Raw genomic sequence first — 10,903 nt, forward strand, 5'->3', positions numbered from 1 at the left:
AATGATGAATTTGACTCTAGTAACTCTGTAAGACTATTAGGGCAACAAGGCGTTTCAATCTATGTCAATGGAGTAAGTAGCCACACTTACTGTAATCAAAAATCAAGGAAAGAATAGTCAATAGAAAAGCTGAGCCACAGACGAACTTGTAGAAAGTAACTTGCCAAAGTAGCCAGTTGGGTTCCTTATCTGCTCACTAATCTTACAAACTAAAGACCCAAGTCCTCAAGCCAGATGGATAAGTGCAGAAGAACCATTTCAGGCCACTACTGTGTTTCCTCTTTGCATTTTCTACCATGACCTTTGCGTTAATGTCAAGGCAGCTGTTGTTTTTGAAGTGTCTTTGCAAGCAGTGACAACCTCTGGGCCACAACAGTTTCTGAATCTGCATCTCAACTGCTTCTTCATAAAGAAGGATGAACAGTGGTTCCTGTGGTTGAAACATCTGTCACCGATTATATGTAGTGCAGATACCTGCGTCCTTGCCTGATAGCAGCAGGTATGCTCAGGCAACAAGAGAGCAAGATAATACCAGATTGTCAACTAACAAGAGATGTCAGGGATAAAACAGCATCCAAGGGTGATAGATGGAGCAGAATTCACAGAAGAAATTAGGCAGATGGTTGTTTTTATTGAGGAAAGGGGATGGTGGAAAGAATAATAAAAGACTTTGGGGAGACACTGAGCTTTGTACTTTGCTTTAGAACCATGGAGTGCTGATGTTGGAAAGGGCGCCAGAGATCACGCAGTCCAGTAGTTAAATTGTTTTGACCATAAAATCCCGTTTATTCATTCCTTTCTAGACTGTGTTCCTGACTTTATAACAGTGACCACACACTAATAGGTACCTTCTCTTCCTTCCCATCTCCTCTTTTCCAGCTTCCTTTTCTATCTTGTCTTCCTCCATTAGAGTATAAGTTCCTTGAGGACAGGGACTGTCTTTCTACTTGTATTTTTTATTCCCAGTGCTTAGCACAGTAGCTGGCATTTAATAGTAAGCACTTACTAAATACTTGTTGACCTGATTTGACTGTTTAGAGTTATCTCCCCAAATAATAGTGACTGTACTTTTAATATCCCTTGATCTAGTCCAATGCCCTCATTTTACTTATAGGGAAACTGAGACACAGAAAGTGGAAGTGACCAACCCCCAATCACAGAAGTAATAAGTGGCAGAGCTAGGATTTGAACACAGATCTCCTGATCCAATCTAACCCGGCTTTTACTATATCACAGCTAGCTCAGGGAAAGGTATTCTTTCCATCTTGGGCATTTATTATTTGCAATCAATTTGTATTTTTTGAATTAAAAAAATTTACTAAGTATATGCCAAGAACCATTTTAGCCCCATGGATACAAATAGGAAAAACAAGACAATCTTGCTCTCAAGGAGATTATATTCTTTTTTTTTTTTTTTTTGCTTTTTGGAGGGGGGAAGGCAGGGGTTAAGTGACATGCCCAAGGTCACATAGCTAGTAAATGTTGAGTGTCTGAGGCTGGATTTGAACTCAGGTCCTCCTGAGTCCAGGACCAGTGCTCTATTCACTGTGCCATGTAGCCACCCCCGGAGCTTATGTTCTAATAGAGGGAGACAACATTTAGAGTAGGTTTCAGCTACAGGTCAATTAGAAAGGCATCTTCTCATTTCCATCCTCTACTCAAGTCTCTCCCCATGCTATCACCAATCAATCACACCTAGTTGCAATATATATATACATATATATATATATATATACAGATGATATATAACCCCATATATCTAGATATATCTATAACTCTCTATATGCATATGTACATATGTGTGTATACATGCATGTATGTATGCACACGTGTGGATGTGTGTATTAGGGTTAAGTGACTTGCCCAGGGTCACACTGTTAGTAGGTGTCCGAGGCCAGATTTGCGCACAGGTCTTCCTGACTCCAGGGTCAGTAGGCCACAGAGATGCTCCTGCAATATATTTTTAATGATTATATTGATTATCACCAGACATACACTGACTACATATTAAATCTCAGTTGTACTAGGTAGGTCCTGGAGATGCAAAGAGGTAGAAGACATAGTCCCCACTTACAAGGAACTTCTAGTTGGGAAGATGAGACAAATATATAAATCACTGCAGTATCAGTCACAGTCGTACTTGGGCAGTCAGTGAGGTACAAACAAATGTTCCAGGGGATCAGTTCAGTAGAGGAGGAAACAGAATGAGGGGGAATGATAGGGATGTTTTTAAAAGCATAAAAGAGCATCAATAAAACATTTTAATGAAAATAAATGCTAAAAGATTTTAAGTAAGTGGCCATGAAGCAGACCTTCCTAACCCTACCTATTACATATATGTAAATACACACATCATATATACATACATACATATATGTACACATGTGTGTCGGTCCCCTCATTCCCTCCATTCTCAGAGGAAAAAGTAGACTTGCCCCTCCAATTTTACCTTTCCACATGTGCCCTAGATTGCATGCTTACATGACAGGATCTTGCTTTTATCAGCTTCTCCCAATTTCTCTAATCTCCTTCTCCCTCTTCCTTAGTCCTTTCCCTTCTGCCTTTAAACAAAGGTAAGGATGCTGGACCTGGAGTCGAGAAGACTCATCTTCCTAAGTTCGAATCTGGTCTCAGACATTTACTAGCTGTGTGACCCTGGGCAAGTCACTTCACCTTATTTGCCTTAGTTTCCTTATTATCTGTTTGCCTCAGAGAAGGAAATGGCAAACTACTCCAGTATTTTTGCCAAGAAACCCCAAATGGGGTCACAAAGAGTCAAATATGACTGAAAACCTTCAAAAAACCTTCACTGTTCCCTCTGTCTACTCTTCTGTTTTTTTCTTTCCATTCAGAGCCAAACTTCTCAAACCTGTGGTTGGCACCTGCTGCTTTTAATTCCTTACCACTCATTTCCTCTTAATCCTCCTAAAATGTATGTTCTGTCCAGGCCATGCAATTGTAACCTCTCTCTCCAAGGTACTGGTGATTCCCTATTTGCTAAATCCAATTAACTTCTCACAGTGTTAATTCTTCTAGATATCTCCACAGTATTTGACACCATTGACAATTGTCAGAAGTCTTTAAGAACCCCTCTTCTTTCTTTAAAAAAATTAAATACAGAACATGCTTCATTTTATTATATGATGGCGCCTCACACCCTTTGCTGTAGTGAGTGGGAAGGGTTGAGAGAAAGGAAAATAATTTTAACCTAAAGAAAACATTATTGGGAAGGTAAACCTCCTGGTAAAATAATCATACTTTGTTCTAAAGCTATATAGAAGTGATTTCTGGACAATCTCCTCTTCTGGATTATTGCGTTACTGTTCCATTCCATTGGTGAGAATCAATAAAAATTGCTTTAACATCAGAAAATTACCTTAAAAGGATACTTTCTCCAAAACAGCTTCTTTCAGACCTTTATTGTTAAGCACTCAGTACAAGGCTCTGAACAGGAGGTGGGCTCCCTAAGTGCCATTGACTCAAGAAGCTCAGCACGAAGTCTTTGGGGTCATTGTTTTCCTTTCAAGCAATCTATTCTACTAAAGGAAATTGTGTTGCTATAGCATTAAAATATGAGCATTTCTTGTTTGTTTTTATATTTTATGTTTGAGGTTTGGATTTAGAGGGAGCTGTTTGAAGTGTTTGTGATAGGGAGAAAGAGAATGGAGGAAAGGAAGGAAGGGAAGAACGAAGGAGGGAGGAAGAGGAGGAGAAAAGGAAGGGAGGTAGGGAGGAGAGAAGGAAGGGAAAGAGGGAAGGAGGGAAGGAAGGAGAGAGAAGAGGAAAGGAAGAAGGGAGGAAGGGGAGGAAGAAATAAAGACAGAGACAGAGTTGTTGAGGAGATGGAAAGAGAGATGGGAAGAGAGGGAGAAAGGGAAGAGAGAGAAATGTAGAAGTCAAAGAGGAGGGAGAGGAGCAGAGAATTGTTACTGAGATCCTTTTAACTAAAGTGTTTCTCTGATTAAAGCACCACTCTCTGCATAAATATAAATAATACCTTTGAGTTGAACTAGGTTGGGTGTCCCCCCAAAACATCACTACTTGGGGCATCTCTTACTTGGGAGAATTTTAGCAGGCCTCTCAGTTCTTACCTGAGTGAAGCAAGTGAGATTCTCCTGGTATGGAAAGGGAGGGGAGAGAAGGGAGGGAGTTGCTGGAAGGAAAGATTCTGCATCAGCTTTTAAATGGCCAACATAAGCTAGCATCAGAACCTTGCCAGGATGCAGGCTGATGGTGCTTCCAGAAGCAAGGGCTTCATTAGGAACCTTTGCCTGGCTTATTGACGAGAGTATGAATGGGAAATTAAGTGACAGATTTGCTGCGGCTCCCTCCTGTTAGAGTGGAATGCTTATCTAAGGGGAAGAAAACTGTGCTGAAATCCAAAATGCAGGGGCCTTTGCCTTGTGCTTTGGCTGCAGGAGTAGTTTTGACCAATTTCATGCCAAGATTCCCCAAATGAAATCCTCTCTCTTGCTCAGCATTAATGCTGCAGGGGAATAAAACTTCTCAAGCCTTTTGTTTTGCTTGTTGGGTTTTTGGTTTTTTGCTTGGCTATTCTCAGCAGCATTATTTATGAAGTTCTTGCTAAGGTCCTTTCCCAAAAAATGGGATCCAATAAGAATGCTCAGCAATGTAGCGTTTGTGAAAAACATGCTGGATTATGAGTCTGTGTTCTAGTCCTTTTACCAGGTGACCTTGGGCTAATCACTTTATTTCTCTTTGCCTGTGCACTTAGCTATAAAATGAAGATGTTGGGCCACAACTAGATTAGGGTTGGGTTTTTTTCTGGATTCTCAAGGGGTCCATGGCTGATTTCAAGGGGTCTGTGAACTTCTACGGGGAAAAATGAAATATTTTCTATTTCAATATAATTGGTTTCCTTTGTTGTCTATTATTTATATTGCATGTTATATATTTATCTCATATACTATTATATGTTTATTATTTTATGCATTTAAAACCATTATTCTGAGGAAAGGCCCTGGGCTTCACAAGACTTCTAAAGGGGTCCACGACACAAACAGTTGAACAACTTCTCCCAACATTCTCTGAGTATGACAATAGATTTATTGAATCTTAGACCTAAATGGAACCTTCAAGACCCTTCTGTGTGTATATCTAATCCAACCCCATCCCCATCAATTGTAAATTCCTTGACAGTAGGGACTCTGTCTGATCTCATCTCTGTATCCTCAGTGCATAACACAGTGCCTTCCACATGGCAGATGATTAATAAATGAATGGACTCTGCTTGAAAATTGAAAGTTTGTACATATTTTGCCTGTTGTATCCAGTGAAAGCAAGTGAGAGAGTTAGACGACAGATGGACAGTTTGAGCGGCTCTTGAGATACTGAAAAGAATGAGAGGAAGGCCCCCGGTGAATTGAATAGATCCTCTACCGAGTCTTTATGGGACAATATGAATAGAGATCATCTAGTACAAGAAAACGTGGAGGGCCAGCTAGGTGGCACAGTGAGTAGAGCACCAGCCCTGTAGTCAGGAGGACCTGAGTTCAAATCTGGCCTCAGACACTTCACACACATGCACACACACACAAACTAGCCATGTGACCTTGGGCAAGTCACTTAACCCCAGTTGCCCTCCAAAAAGCAAAAAAAAACAAAACATGGAAGTCAGGAGGACTTGAGTTCAAATCCAACCTCAGACACTCACTAGCTATGTTACTTTGGGGTGGGGGGAGAAGGAAGAAGGAGAAAGAAGGAGGAAGGAGAAGGAGAAGGGAGGGAGGGAAGGAAGGAAAAAAGGAAGGGAGGGAAGAGGAAGAGAAGGAGAAGGAGAAGGACAAGGATGCATGAAAGATAAGTTTTGTATCTTTTAAAATATTGAAGTATCTAATCAGTTATTAATATGAGAAACCTGATTGTCATGGCTCTTCTCCGTCAGAAGTGGCATCCTGTTTAGGTTAATGCTGTGACTTTGAAGTTCAAGAGAAAAGGGCAAATGACAGTGAAGGCTTGTTCTCATTCCATCATTCACATGTTACATGGAATATTTATTCCCCACTGATCCATAGCTACTGCTTGAGTATGGATGTTTCCATCTACCACAACAGAACAGGAGATAATCATCAGCACCAAGGATTATGACTTTACCAAGAAATCATGCACTCTCTAATCAGAGTGCATTTCTATGTAACTCAAGTCGCTGAGTTTTCTAGGAGAATTCTTAGAGGAAGGATAAGTTGTCGACAAAAGGTTTTGACTTACCAAGGGGTTTTATCTATACAGCAGAGCCTTTCTTGGGTACTATTAACCCTGCCTTTGAGAAGAAACATTGGGAACCACATGTCCTGACTCCATGTCTTCACTAACCTAATTCCCAAGTCCAATAGGTGACTCACTAAAAATCCCTCCCTGCACTTTTTCTCTTGTCCACTCCATGGATTAAACTTAATTCTGTGGAGATGACTCCCAAATCTACATACCCAGACCTTATTTTTCATCTGAGTTCCAGATGGAAATCGCTGACTATCTGTTCGGTATCTCCAAATGGACATCCCAAAGGCACCTCAAACTCAATGTATCAAAAACATTTCACGTTTACCAAAAAGAAAAGAAAGAAATGAAGGGTTTTCGAATGATACAGATATAGAAGAAGAAATTAAACCATTGGAGCAAGAGCTAGAGTACATCTTAATAAATACAAAAATGACTAAGATTAGGAGGGAAGTGGAAAATTGGGAAAGAATTTTTATAACCTATGTCTCTGATAAAGGACTCATTTCTAAAATATACAGAGAATTGAGTCAAATCTATAAGAATACAAGTCATTCCCCAATTGATAAATGGTCAAAGGATATGAACAGGCAGTTTTCAGAGGATGGAATTAAAGATATCTACAAGCATATTTCAAAAATGCTCTAAATCACTATTGATTAGAGAAATGCAAATCAAAACAACTCTGAGGCACCACATTTCACCAGTCAGATTGGCTAAGATGACAAAACAGGAAAATGTCAAATGCTGGAGAGGATGTGGGCAAATTGGAATACTAATGCATTGCTGGTGGAGTTGTGACTTGATCCAACCATTCTGGAGAGCAATCTGGAATTATGCCCAAAGGGCTATAAATAATTTCATACCTTTTGACCCAGCAATACCACTTCTAGGGTTATATCCCAAAGAAATCATAGAAGTGAGAGGAAGACCCATATATATGTACAAAAATATTTGTAGCAGCTCTTTTTGTGGTGGCAAAGAATTAGAAATTAAGGGAGTGCCCATCAATTGGGGAATGGCTGAACAAGCTGTGGTATATGCATGCAATGTAATACTATTGTGCTATAAGAAACAAGAAGCAGGTGGACTTCAGATGGAGAGGCTTATACAAACTGATGCTGAGTGAGAAAAGTAGAACCAGGAGAAATTTGTACACAATTATAGACACAACGTATGTGTGATGACCAACTTTGATAGACTGGACTCTTCTCAGCAATGCAGGGTTATAAGTCAACCCCAAAAGACTCATGATGGAGAGAGATGGCTACATTCAGAGAAAGAACTAGAAAGAACTGAGTTTGAACCCAGATTGAAGCAAACTCCCTGCTCTCTCTCTTTTTCTTGTTTGGTTTTGTTTCTTCTTTCCCATTGTTCATTCCATCTGATACAATCCTTCTTTATAACCTGACTAATGTCTAATGTGAAAGTATTTGCAGATCCTATACTTATTGTATGCTGCCATGGGGGTAGGGGGAGAGGGGGGAGGGAGGGGAAGAAAATTTGAAAATCAAGGAATTGTGGAACTGAATCTTGTAAACTAAAAGTAAACAAGCAAATTAATAGACCAAAAAAATTTTAAAAATTGGAAAAAAGCAAATAAAATATTGGTCATATTCTTACCCCAACAATTTCATTGTTGGAATCTGCCTGAAATTGTACCAGAAAAACAAGCAAAGAAAAAGCTGAAAGCTGAGTGAATTGTGATATATGCGTGTAATAGAAAACTGTAATGTAATTATGATCAAGAATATATAGAATGCACAGAAATAGGAAAAAAATATTGATGAAATAAAGGATAGGATAAATATTGTGTAGATACTTTGTGGGGGAGGGAGAAGGGAACGAGCTTAAAGTAAGTACCTACTATGTGCCAGGTATGGGGCTAAGCACTTTACAATTCTTATCTCATTTGATCACAGAGATGGTAAAGGCTAAAAACAGGTGAATGCCAAATGAAAGGGGGTGAGGGGGAGAATGAGAAGAATGGCTTACTCATGAATCACTATCAGTGAAGGATAATGAGTAAGAAGAAACAAAGATTCCTAATGGAGCCTTAGCGGGAAGGATGGAAAAAAGCATTGTGGAACTTTATGGGTGGAAAATTAATTTTTAATAGTTACTAAGCAAGTTTTGTTGTTTGCATTGATGTTTAATATTGCTGCTAATAAAATATGTAATAAAACACAGAAAAAAAATTCCTCATCTCACAGAAATCCTTCCCTATTCCTAATTGCCCTGCTTCCATCAAGGGTACAACCCTCCTTTCAGTCATTCATTTTCACAACCTCTGAGTCTTCCTCATCTTTTCACTCTCCCTCACTCTCTCTATCCAGTCAATTGTCAAATCTTGACATCTTAACTTTGTACATAGTTTCCCCTTGGTAGAATGGTAGCTCCCTGAGGGCAAGGACTGCTTCATGCTAGTCTTTACATAACCAGTATCTAAATGAGTGCCCAGTACAGAGTAGAATTGTATTGAGTTGTTGAGTTGGGTTGTATTTGAGTATCCTCTCTGTTCTCTTAGGTCTTTTTGAAAGGTTATAGAACTCTACCTGAATAAGGCTTTTCCATGCAGAAAACATTCAATACTCCCTGTATTTCCAGTTACTGTAACATTCTCTGGATGGGTTACTTCCTAAATATTACAGAATCATTGAATTTGAGAGATGGAAAGGTCCTCAATGGCCATCAAGTCCACTAGGACATATGCAACAAATGGTCATCCAGCCTCTACCCGAAGATTTCCAGGAACAATGATTTCACCACTGCTATAGGCGGCCTATTTCACTTTTCTTTTGGGGCAAGGCAATCAGGGTTAAGTGACTTGCCTAGGGTCACACAGCTAATAAGTATCAAATGTCTGAGACTGGATTTGAACTCAGGTCCTCCTGATTCCAGAGCTAGTGCTCTTATCTACTATGCCACCTAGCTGCCCCTAGCCTATTCCACTTTTAAACAGGTCTCATTGTTGGGAAATTTTTCCTGATGTCATCTTAAATTTGCCTCTTTGCAATTTTTACCCATTGCTCATGCTGCTTCCATCCATCAAAGCCAAGTGCAAAAATTTACCCCTCCCCCCAAATCTTCACAAGTATAAAATGGGGAGTGTCTGGTTACTTACACAGCAGTTGTTCTGAAAGCATCTTGGAGTTTAAGTGTACTATGAGCTCAATATAATTCAGCAGTGTGATGTTGGAGACAAAAAAACCCCAATGACCTAAATTGATTTTAGACTGGATTAAGAGAGGAATGTTTTCTGGGAACTTGGTGATTATCCCACTTTCCGCTGTCCTCACCAGACCTCATCTGGAGGACAGTGTTCAGGAACATTGATAAGTTGGGGGATACCCTGAGGAGGGCCACAATGATTATGAAGGTCCTCGAGTCTGTCACATGAGGAGCGGATGAAGAAACTGAACATGTGGAGCCTGAAGAAGAAAAGAGTAAGGGGGAGGCATGACCACTGTCTTCAAATATCTGGGGAAAAGCTGGCACCCCTAAATGTCCCTCAGCTCCCAGTGCTTGCAACCTGAGACACTAAAGAGAGTGAATTCATAGGGTGAGATTGTTTTCTCTTCAGTGGAACTAAGATTTCATTCTTTCTCTGTTTGCAGTCTCCCAACTCCTATATGTTCCATCACATAATCTAATCTGTCTGACTTCCCTATTAACCTTGTTGGTGGTGGGGTTTTTTTACTGCTCACTTTGATAAAATTTTCTCACTACCCATATCTGTCTTTTACATAACAAGTACTTGGTAGGAGGGTCTAGATTAAGCTAACTGCTATGCCCCAGGTCTAGGATTGGAACTATTCCCCCCCCCCACCTCTTCCCTAAATGAGAAGGGAAAGTGGATTTTATTTTGAATCTCATATATGTCAAGCACCTAGACTTCAAATATCTGATATATAATAAAGAGATATAATTCCAAGCTTAATACCTCTCCTGAAAATAGAAGAACAAGGGAGTAATCACCCAGAGAGGGCTATCTTCTTACTCTCCACCATGGTAGAAATCCATGTCCCCAGGTAAGTGGAGGAAACTTAGTAATCAATCTCTCTCTCTCTCTCTCTCCCTCTCTCCCCACATATATGTATGTATAGATGTATACACATATATCTTGTCATTTGTTACAGAAGCTGTAGCAGGAAAAGTAAGAATATTGCATTGATTCAATTGGGCTTACTTGTCTCACTGTTGATCATACTAACCTACCATTCAAAAGCCTGAGAGAAGTGCCTTTGACTTCTCAGGTATTGGTTTTCTCTACTAGGCCACTAGGAAGCTGTGTACATAATTCTCCCAAGCTTTAGTTCCTTGAGTCAATTAAGTCTCCAGGATAACTTCAATAATAAAAACAATGCCTTAACCCAAACTTCAGGCTGGTGAGGAAGATATATTTGATTCTATAGATTAAAGCTTGAAGCCTGGAACAGTGGATAGTGAGTTGGCCTCAGAGTTAGGAAAACCTGATTTCAAGTCCCACCCCTGACACATACTGATTATGTGAGCCTAACCAAGTTTTAAATCTCATTATCCCAGGAAACTCTTGAATACTGTTATAGAGCAGAGGAAGGAAGGGAGGGAGGAAGGAAGGAAGGAAGGAAGGAAGGAAGGAAGGAAGGAAGGAAGGAAGGAAGGAAGGAAGGAAGGAAGGAAGGAA

Source organism: Petaurus breviceps, unplaced genomic scaffold, assembly GCF_028583685.1.
Source record: "Petaurus breviceps papuanus isolate PSGF00001 unplaced genomic scaffold, PetGlider_PUasm1.0 90849, whole genome shotgun sequence".
Taxonomy (NCBI): Eukaryota; Metazoa; Chordata; class Mammalia; order Diprotodontia; family Petauridae; genus Petaurus; species Petaurus breviceps.